At 44.0% G+C, this 10,388-nt stretch overlaps 1 long non-coding RNA gene across 1 annotated transcript; it reads right to left on the minus strand.

The window, feature by feature from the left end:
• Positions 1-4,514: 4,514 nt before the first annotated feature.
• On the minus strand, positions 4,515-6,104 carry LOC135980922 (uncharacterized). The gene is made up of 2 exons (XR_010597866.1): positions 6,048-6,104; positions 4,515-5,615 (listed from the first exon to the last, which is right to left on the minus strand). It is a non-coding gene; the product is annotated as an uncharacterized LOC135980922 (long non-coding RNA).
• Between the last annotated feature and the right edge of the window lie 4,284 nt (positions 6,105-10,388).

Genomic DNA, 10,388 nt, shown 5'->3' on the forward strand with positions numbered 1-10,388 from the left:
ACTATCCTGCTATGAAATAAAACTAGATCATCTTAAGAAACTAGCACAATGGCTAACAGAAAAATCCAAGGTATTGCAATGAATTCAATCATGTGTGGAGATGAAATTGCAATATGTAAAATATGTACGAAGGATACACTGATGTCATGGTATTAAATACAATGAGGTCTGAAATGCTATGCAAAACTTATAGTGCACATCTGGGTTTTGAGAAATGCATACTCAGAGCCAGCAATCTCATGGTCTGGCTTGACATGAATGCTACAATTGAATCCAAGTGAGAAAACGGCAACTATCGCCACAGAAAATAGAATACACAAGAGGAACTCCAGTTGCATGAGATTCCCAATGTCTTTGGTATAAAATTGATGTAGCGCTAGAATTAGTTCAGGGGAAGAGACTAACCCTTATGGATTAGTACTCAAAATATTTTGAAGATGAAATGCTGCATATATCAAGCAGCAAGCTCCTAATACACCCGAAATAGGAGTGGGCTTGCCTTGGCAGTGCAGATTGTGATAGTTGTAGCTTGAAAGCATTATGTCCTTGCTTCTATGTCCTGCACTTTCCCCTCATTCCTTCCTTTGAAACTTGATCTGGTATCCACCTTTAACCATTTGTACAGCATTCAAAAAAACATCCTAGCAGCTGTAGGCAATATCCTTCCTTCAGTATTGCCTGTTTCCCCCCCACCTTGTTGTAATACAAAGATAGCCTCCAGCTGACAAATTTCAAGATCTCACTAATCCCCATAAAAATTTACCCAACCCCCAGAATCCTTATGTTTTTCCATAGACAAAGACGACCCATATACTCTTGCTCTAAAATGGTTTACATAAGAATAAGAAAGAACAGAAATAAAGTCTCCATGAGAACTCAGTGTGTTTCTATTAGGGTGACCAGACAGCAAGTGTGAAAAATTGGGACAGGGGTGGGGGGTAATAGGCGCCTATATAAGAAAAAGACCCAAATATCGGGACTGTCCCTATAAAATCAGGACATCTGGTCACCCTAGTTTCTATGATGATGAGTGCTAGAGAAAAACCTAAGCTGGACAGCAAAATGCTGCCGCAACTCTGGGAGGAAGAAAAAAAAAGCCGCTGTCTCTGCTGACCAGCAGAGTTCTTAGGAAACCGGCTAACACACAGAGAACAAAGGCATAGCAGTTTCGAGTTATATGTAGCAGAATGATGAGTTGTTAACAGTAATCCCTGGTTAGCAAGGATCTCATCTGAAAAGCTCTCTGGGATATCTGTTCAACACAATTGTCAAACTACTGTTAGTAGGGTGACCAGACAGCAAGTGTGAAAAATCGGGGCAGTGGGAGGTAATAGGCACCTATATAAGACAAAGCTCCAAATATCGGGGCTGTCCCTATGAAATCAGGACATTTGGTCACCCTAAATGTTAGGCACATTCAGATGGGTTCAACAGAAAAGTCAGAACAAATAGCAAAGAGCTTAAGAGAAAAGGTTTTAGCCTGGATTGTTCCAAATGCAAACACAATGTGAGGTAATTTACTAGGGCAAAGACAAAATAAACTGATGCTATATAGCCAACACCTCCCTGTAAATGTTTTCTAAAAGCTGTGCTCTAGTTTAAACGGGAATTAATTCAAGGAAGTTCTAGGGCCTGTGCTATGCAAGAGGTCAGACTAGATGATCACAATGGTCACTTCTGGCCGTATGATCTATATATTCACAGACTCCAAGGCCAGAAAGGATCATTGTGATCACCTGGTTGGATATCCTGTATTACACAGGCCTTAGAACTTCCCTAAAGTAATTCCAAGAGCAGATCTTTTAGAAAAATATCCACTTTTGATTTAAAAATCGTCAGTAATGGAGAATCCACCACTATCGTTGGCAGATTTTTCCAATGGTTAATTACTTTCACAGTCAGAAATGTACACCTTATTTCCAGTCTGAATTTGTGTAGCTTCAGTTTCCAGCCATTGGATCATGTTAACTTTCTGAGCTCGATTGAAGAACTCATTATTAAATATTTGTTCCCCACGTAGATACTTATAGACTGTAATCAAGTCACACCTTAACCTTCTCTTTGTTAGAATCAAGGAGCACAATATGTTTAGCTTATCACTATAAGGCAGATTTTCTAATCCTTCAACCATTCTCATGGTTCTTCTCTCAACCCTCTCCAGTTTATGACTATCCTTCTTAAATTGTGGCCCCAGAACTAGACACAGTATTCCAGCAGCAGTTACACCAGTGCCAAATACAGAGGTAAAATAATCTCTCTACACCTGCACAAGATTTACCTTTTCCTGTTAATTGCATTAATTATTTTTGCTACAGTATCACACTGGGAGCTCATGTTCAGCTGATTATCCACCATGACCCCCAAATTGTTTTCAGGATCACCATGGGGGCCAGGTTTGTATAATTTTTCGTGGTGCCCACAATGGGTCCCAGCCCCAGCCCACTCTGCTCCTCTCCGCCCCACCAGCTCCCGGGGAAGGGGGCGAAAGCCGGTAAGAGGTGCGGCAGGGACTTGGGGGAAGGGGTGGAGTGGGGGCAGGGCATAGGCAGAGCAGGGGTGGGAAGAGGCAGGGTGGGGCAGAGCGGAGCAGAATGGGGTGGATTGGGGCCAGGTCACTTGCTGCTGCCAGCACCAGGCCCCCCGCTAAACCCCCAGGCCACCCTGGACCCTGTGTCTCCTCAAAGCGTGGAGCCCCCCAAAGCGGGGGGACCGGGGTAGTTGTCCCGCTCCTTCCTATGGATGGGATGGCCCTGAAAATATAAGCCCAAACATTGGTGGAGCCGGGCCCATCTTCCTGAATATTGGTGGAGCACAGGCCCATATAACTATGAGTGTCACTGCTTCCCAGGATAGAGTCCCCTATCCTGTAAGTATGGCAGGAGTGACATAAGCTTGCTAAAAGTGGGAGGAGCCACGGGTGCCCAAATCGTGGCTCCGTCCCCACCCCGTCCTCCCATTACCCCACCTTTGCACTGCCACCTCTTCCCCCAAGGCCCCCGCTCCCTGAACACTCATCTCCACCCCTCTCCCCGTCGCTGGTAAAAAGTGGTGGGCCCATGGCCTCCTGGCTGCCCCGTGCTGGCGCCCCTGAAGTATAGACTCCATTCTTTGTTCCTAGATGTGTACATTTACATTTAGCCACATTGAAAAGTGTATTGTTTGCTTGCGCCCAGTTTACCAAGAGATCCAGAGCACTTTGAATCAGTAACCTGTCCTTCTCATTATTTACCACTCCCCCAATTTTTGTGTCATCTGCAAACTGTATCAGTGATTATTTTGTTTTTTTCCAGCTCATTGATAAAAATGGTAAATAGTGTAGGGCCACGAACTGATCCTTGCAGGACCCCACTGCAACTATGCCCACTTGATGATGATTCTCTGTTTCCAATTGTTTTGAGGCCTGTCATTTTTTTTTAATCCATTTAATGAGTGTCACATTAATTTTGTATCATTTTAGTTTTTAAATCAAAATGTCATATGATATCAAATCAAATGCCTTATGGAAGTCTAAACTTAGGCACTGACTTTTATTTGTCCCTGGGGATGTTCTGCCCTGAGGCCATGCCCCCATGCTGTCCTTTCCCCCAAGGCCCTCCCCCTCGCTGCTCTTCACCCTTCCCCAAGCCCCTCCCCGAGCCACCAATCAGCTGCTTGGCAGCACCGCCAATCACCTGTTTGGTGGTGCCATCAATCAGCTGACCCAGGGTGCTGCTGAACAGCTGTGGCTTATGGGTACTGAGCACTCACTATTTTTTTTCTGAGTCTAAATATATTATGTCTATGTTATTACCTTTTATCAACCAAACTTGTAATCGCATACAAAAAATAGCAGGTTAGTTTGACAGGCTCTATTTAGCATAAACCCATGTCGATCGACATTACTTTAATAAAAAAAAGTAAAGAAGGGTAATTTATCTAGTCCCATTTCAGCTGTTCCATTATTTTTGCCCAGGATCAATGTCAGACCGCAGGCCTATAACTAGCAGGGTCATCCAGTTTACCCTTTTAAAATATTAGCACAATATTAGCTTTCATTCTTCTGGAACTTCCTCAGTTTTCCAAGACTTATTGAAAATCAGCTTTAATGGTCCAGTGAGCTCCTAAGCCAGGTCTTTTAAAACTCTTGGATGCAAGTTATCTGGACCTGCTGAATTAAAAATGTCTGATTTTTAGTAGCTACTGTTTCTCAGCCTCCTGAGATAATACTGGAAAAGAAAGTGTTATCAAATGATAGGAATACATCATCTGTTTTTTCTCAAATACAAACCAGAAATATTTATTGAACACTTCTACCTTTTCTGCATTATTGTTTATTCTACCACTTCCATCTAGTAATGGACCAATATCGTCAAGATTCTTTTTGTTCCTAATATACTTAAAAAACTCCTCCTTAATCATTCTTAATTCTGCTGGCCATTTATTTTTAATTTGTGTCATTTTGCTTCCCTTCACAATTTTCTATAAAACCCAACTTCTGATTTTTATTCATTAATATCAACTTCCCCTTTCTTTCATTTGTTTATACTTTTTATAGCTGCTTTCACTTTCCCTCTAAACCAGCTCTTTTTTTTTTTTTTTTTTTTTTTTTTAAAGCAGCATGGCCTTTTCTCAATTGCGGTTTTCTGGCCATCCACTAAGATATTCTTAAGTGATTCCCAATTATCATGCACATTTTTTGATGATAAAATTCTTCCTCCCAGCTGATTTGGCTTATAATTATTTTCAGCTTTGTGAAATAAAGCACCAACTATATATATTATTTGCATGGACTTTATTTTACTTGTACATTATGATTATGATCAAGTCATGATCACTTGTACTTTAAGCTACCACTGTTTTTTAGTTGTATGATCAATTCTTCTTTATATAATAAAGAATCTAAATGCTTTTGAATATACAGTTTACTTCTCAGGATGATTAAAAGAAAATGAGAAACCTAACAGTTGCTATACTGCATCAGACCAGTGGCTTGTCTAATCTAAATATATTTTCTCTGACAGTTGCCAGCTGCTTCAGAGGAAGGGGCAAAAAACCTTGCAAAAGCTTTTATGGAATAACCTGCCTCCAAGGAAAGTTTGCTGATCTGGTGTGCTATATTTGCCTTGCATAATCTAGATTCATTTTCACTTTCGTTTCACACAGAGCAGGATTATGCAGCACTGCAGAGAAATAAAACCAACTTCCACAATGCAAACTTTCCACATCTAAAAAAAAAAAATTCAGAACTGATAAGCTCTTGCATTCTCTTTGTGATTCTTCATCCTATTTGATTTTCTGTTTAGATATTAATCATTACATCCTGTTCAGGTCATTGATTTGTTGGCACAATTATTGACTACAACAATATTAAGAAGAGAAGTCAAGAATGTCTAAGCAGGGGCCTTCAAACATTAGCCTGAGAAGATTCGGGCCAGGCCTTCTCAGCATAGATCAGCACCATCCTCAGCAGGCCTATGTTTGGTAGGTACATGTACCAGTCCCAGAAAACCTAGGTCCAATCAGCATCAGCAAACTTCAGTCAGACTGATCCCCTCCCCGTCGTGGCCCTGGCTGTGATTAGTACAGGTGCCTTCATCATCGATCCTGGTCACCAGATGCCTGATGTCAGCTTTGATCTGTATTAAGCAATCTCTAGGGTTACCATATTCAAACATTTAAAAAAGAGGACACTCCACGGGGCCCCGGTCCCACCCCCGGCCCTGCCCCAACTCCGCCCTTTCCCCGCCCCCAGCCCCGCCCCAACCCCACCCCTTCTCCGCCCCCATTCCAACCCCTTCCCCAAAGTCCCTGCGCCCCAACTCTGCCCCCTCCTCCCTCCCGCTCTGATCTTGGTTGGGGGTTGCTAAGTGCTTCCCTGCTCCCCACTCGCTCTGCAGCCTCTATGCCCTTGCCTGCCCTGCTCCTCCTCGCCCTGCAGCCTCTGCACCCCCCCGCCCCTGCAGCCTCTGTGCCCCCTGCTCCCCACTCGCCCTGCAGCCTCTACACCCCCCCGCCCTGCAGCCTCTACACACACCCCCGCCGCCGCCTGCCCTGCTCCCCCCACTCACCCGGCAGAGGGAGAAATGCAGGCTCCACGTGGACTCAAACACTTCTGCCTGCTCTGTGGGGGAGGAGGGAGCGGGGGAGGGGGAGGGACTCTGGCTGCTAGAGGCCCTAGTGGCTGCGAGCGGCTTTCAATCAGGCCAGGTGTCCAATCAGCTGCGCCGCACTCCGCAGGAGGGGAAATCCCGGACATTTCTACTTCATTAGAAATCCCCCCCGGGCGGCCATTTAAGGCTGAAAAAGCTGGACATGTCTGGGGAAACCCGGACGGATGGTAACCCTAAATCAATCAGAGGAAGTAAAGTGTGTCCATTCATAGGTGCTGGAACTGGGGGTGCTGCTGCACCCCCTGGCTTGAAGTGGTTTCCATCATATACAGGATGTACAGTTTGCTTCAATGGCTCTTAGCAACCCCACCATACAAATTATTTTAGCACCCTGTGTCTACTTCCTCTCTGGCTGATCCCAGGTGCAGGGGAGACTCTTCCCCTTTGTGGTTAGCAAAGGCCTCATGATTAGCCTGAGGGCTTGTCTACACTGGCACTTTACAGTGCTGCAACTTTCTCGCTCAGGGGTGTGAAAAAACACCCCCCTGAGCACTGCAAGTTTCAGCGCTGTAAAGTGCCAATGTAGATACTGTACCAGTGCTGGGAGCCGCGTTTCCAGCACTGGGAGCCATTCCCCTCATGGAGGTGGGTTTTTTAGAGCTCTCTCCCAGCACTATGCCGCGACTACATAAGCCACATTAAAGCGTTTAACTTTTAACGTTGCCAGTGAAGTCATGCCCTGACCTATGTGAGTATTGACCAATACTTGAATCTGTCCTGTCAAAATACAAATGATTATCAACAGGGCCAGCTCCAGGTTTTCTGCTGCCCCACTCTTCAGCAGCAATTCGGCGGCAGGTCCTTTGCTCCGAGAGGGACTGAGGGACCCGCCGCCAAATTGCCGCCAAAGACCCGGACGTGCTACCCCAATAGCAGCCAGAGTTCCGCCCCTTGGTATTGGCCGCCCCAAGCACCTGCTTCTTTAGCTGGTGCCTGGAGCCGGCCCTGATTATCAACAGCAATAGATGTCTTGTTTCCTCCCCACCACACATTATTAGTTTAATTCATGAAGTGAAAGAGGAGGTGAACAGTTTAACAAAGAAAATAAGGGGAAGGAAAATGAAATAAACCACCCCGTAGGGACCATGCTCCTGGGACACAATGTTCCTGATTGTTAAGAACACCAGGGTGATTCCAGCGTTTGACACACATAAATTACATCATGGTACCAGAGCTCACAAGCAATACTTGCGTTAACTACACTTGCCCAATTATTCCCAACAAGGACTGTGTCATATCAAGTATGATTTACCATGTGACACAAAAAAGACTTTAATTGCAAAACAGCAGCCTTTAGTGAAATCTTAGTAGAGGCCCTGATAGCTTGTTGCCATGGGAAATAACTTGCCAAAGGGGCCAAGAAACTCTGCAAGGCTGCCTCTTCCTGGAGTTTCTGGGAAGTATTTTCTCAGGTTGGATGGGTCCGGGAAGTAATCTGAGGAGATTCCACAGTGGCAGGGTTTTTCTTCAGTGGCCACTGTCCATGTGGTGCCACTGGCTGCTTTTGAGATGGAGCCACATTGTCATTGTTGAGGCTCCCTGTGGTTACTCTGTAGTAGCTGTAGAGGGGTCTCATCAAGAGACCATATTACTTGATGCATCATTAACTCTAGGTTGGACTTCTGCGTGGAAATCCCTGGTAGGAGCAATATCCAGTACCACAGATGGTAACTTACTCCATCTCTTCTCACTTTATCATTTCTCTCATCCCTAGTTTCAAGTCCCACAAAATTCCTTCTGCATAGAGCAGTTGCCCTATGGGAGAGAGCCACAATCAAAATCCACTCATAGAAGCAATGGGGGCAGTTGATCGGGGTGAAAATCATCCTATTTACATAAGATTCAAGGAAGCAGCATATACCTTATCTAAAATAAATATTCAGATATAATACAAAATGCAGTACAGTGGGATGTAAGACATTATAATACGCTAAGACATACTCACTACAGTAAATATTTTTTCTTAACATGTTATTGAGATGTTACCCCAGTTTTTAGATGTATGTTGCTGTTTGATATTTCCATAAATGAATGGGGCTGATGTTTCTCATTGGTGGCTGCTATTTTACTCATATGAAGGCTCAGATCCTGAGCTTTAAATCCACCTTTATGCCCACCTATTTTCTGGGGCCATTTGGTCATGAGCCACTCCTTAGGGTAAATTAGAGCAGCCACAGGGGGTTGTTGTACTAATTGAGGCATGGCAGGCCTACATTAATTGTTCGCCTAACTGATGAAAAGCAGGTAAAGGTTTATGAACTGTTACAATGATCAATTATATAAGACTGTTTAAGAAAAGATGCGCGAATGAGACAGACAGATTGACTTCATTTAAACAGACAGGGTCTACTGATACCACTCAAGGACTGTGTTAAGATTATGACTGGTAAACAAGAGGAGCAGAGAACCAGAAATCAATTAACTAAAACTGGTGTGTCAGAAATTAGGCTTAACTGGTGGACAAAACAATGAGAGAATTGATTATTCCACTCATCGACTGTTTGGGGCCCTTAAATTGAGATTTGGGGGGTGTGGAGAGAGAGAGAGCTTTTACCATCCCTGTGGCTGCGATGAAAGGATTGTTGCCATGACACTAAATCCTGAGTGGGGAAGGCTGACCATCATTGCTGCACCAACAAGGACCACAGCGTGATACTTGAGATCCTGCTCTGCCTTCCTCTCCCTCGTGTGTTCTTTTCTGCCCCCATCTTCCTCCTTTCCTACTTCTCTCTTTCTTTTAGCTTTTCACCTGATCCTGACATCAAGCGCAATGCACAGCACCTGCACAGTGAGACGAGACAACCCGTCCAGCCCAGGGTGAGATGGACAAGTGACTGTGAGGGACCTGACCAACCAGATGATGTCCCTGACCAGGGAGGTGAGTCTGGGTTAAAAGCAACAGTTGTTGTGGCCAAGGAGCCCAAAGCATCCATCCATGACCGAGCAGCCACCCTGTATCCTATGAACATCAACAAAAGCCATATTTTCCCCTTCTTTACTATCCTGTCTCTTCTCTCCTTTCTGAGGCTGCTTGTTTCATCTAAGGCAGAAAAGCAACTCTCATTCTGAATTGAGAACTGAACAGTAGAGCTAGCCCTTGTCCCCCTCTCCCCCATCAAGAAGAGCTGCTTGACTGAAAAGAGACAATATTTACTGTTTCAAAAAAAATGTACTTTAATGGGTTTTGATTACATTTGTTTTGCATAAACAATGAATTTCAGTTTCAATTCTCTCTTGATTATTTTCTTTTTGTTTCAATCACTAAATTTCTAACTTTTAGTCTGAATTTTATAGGTGTTTGCCATGAGGTCTCTGTATATTGTTTAACACTGCTTAATGGAGGACAGTGACTGGGTTATGTTTCCACTGTTGGCCAATATTTGTTATTAAGATCATGAGGTGGTAGAGGTGCCTCATTCACACTCCCTTCTCCTTGGCCGTGTTCTCTGCTTAGCTCTGTGCCACCCAATGATTACCCTACATATGGAGAAATCCTCCAATAGCCAGTTAAACTGGCTGTAGGCCTGTTTTGTGACCTCAGTGCCACAAAGCACCCAGAACAAAATAGAGAATCCCATCCAATGTCCTTTCCCTCAGGAGGTCCAGTCTGGTGATACAAAAAAGGACCCCCAAAAAGGTTTAATTTAACAGTAGTTTTTGCATGTAGCCATGAAAAAAAATATATAATCTTGATGTCTTTGACAGTCCACAAGCAGTGTCTGGTGTTGCATGTTAATTTTTGAAAATTATATTTGGCACTTAAAAATCCCACCATCTTTGCTCCTGATCTTTTCTCTGTGTAATTAGGCATAATTATTAGAATCCTTTTGCATTACACATTTGAGTTTTCTTCTAAACAAAAGAGTGGCTGAGTGGAGAGTGAACACATAAGGGCCCTACGGAAGTGAAGTGAACTTGTACATAGGCTGTATGTCAGCTGGTTCAGGAACCGTTCTTTAAAACATGGACTCGATTGCTTTCCGCAGCCGGTTTATCACACAACGCAATGCGCAACATGGAGCCTGAGGCAACACCGTGAGAGCCAAACCACTGGTGTTGTTTTAGCACCATCGTGTGGCAAGAATGAGATAAATCATAAAATAATATTGCTGGTTCTTATCAGTGCCATGGATTTGCAGGCTTGATGTACTGGAGAGAGGGTCACATCTGCCCAATTCCAAGAAGGGTTGCAAAATCCAAAATTAAATAATCAAAAGTATGTTCTCAGGAGAGTGAAAA

Source organism: Chrysemys picta, chromosome 1, assembly GCF_011386835.1.
Source record: "Chrysemys picta bellii isolate R12L10 chromosome 1, ASM1138683v2, whole genome shotgun sequence".
NCBI lineage: Eukaryota > Metazoa > Chordata > Testudines > Emydidae > Chrysemys > Chrysemys picta.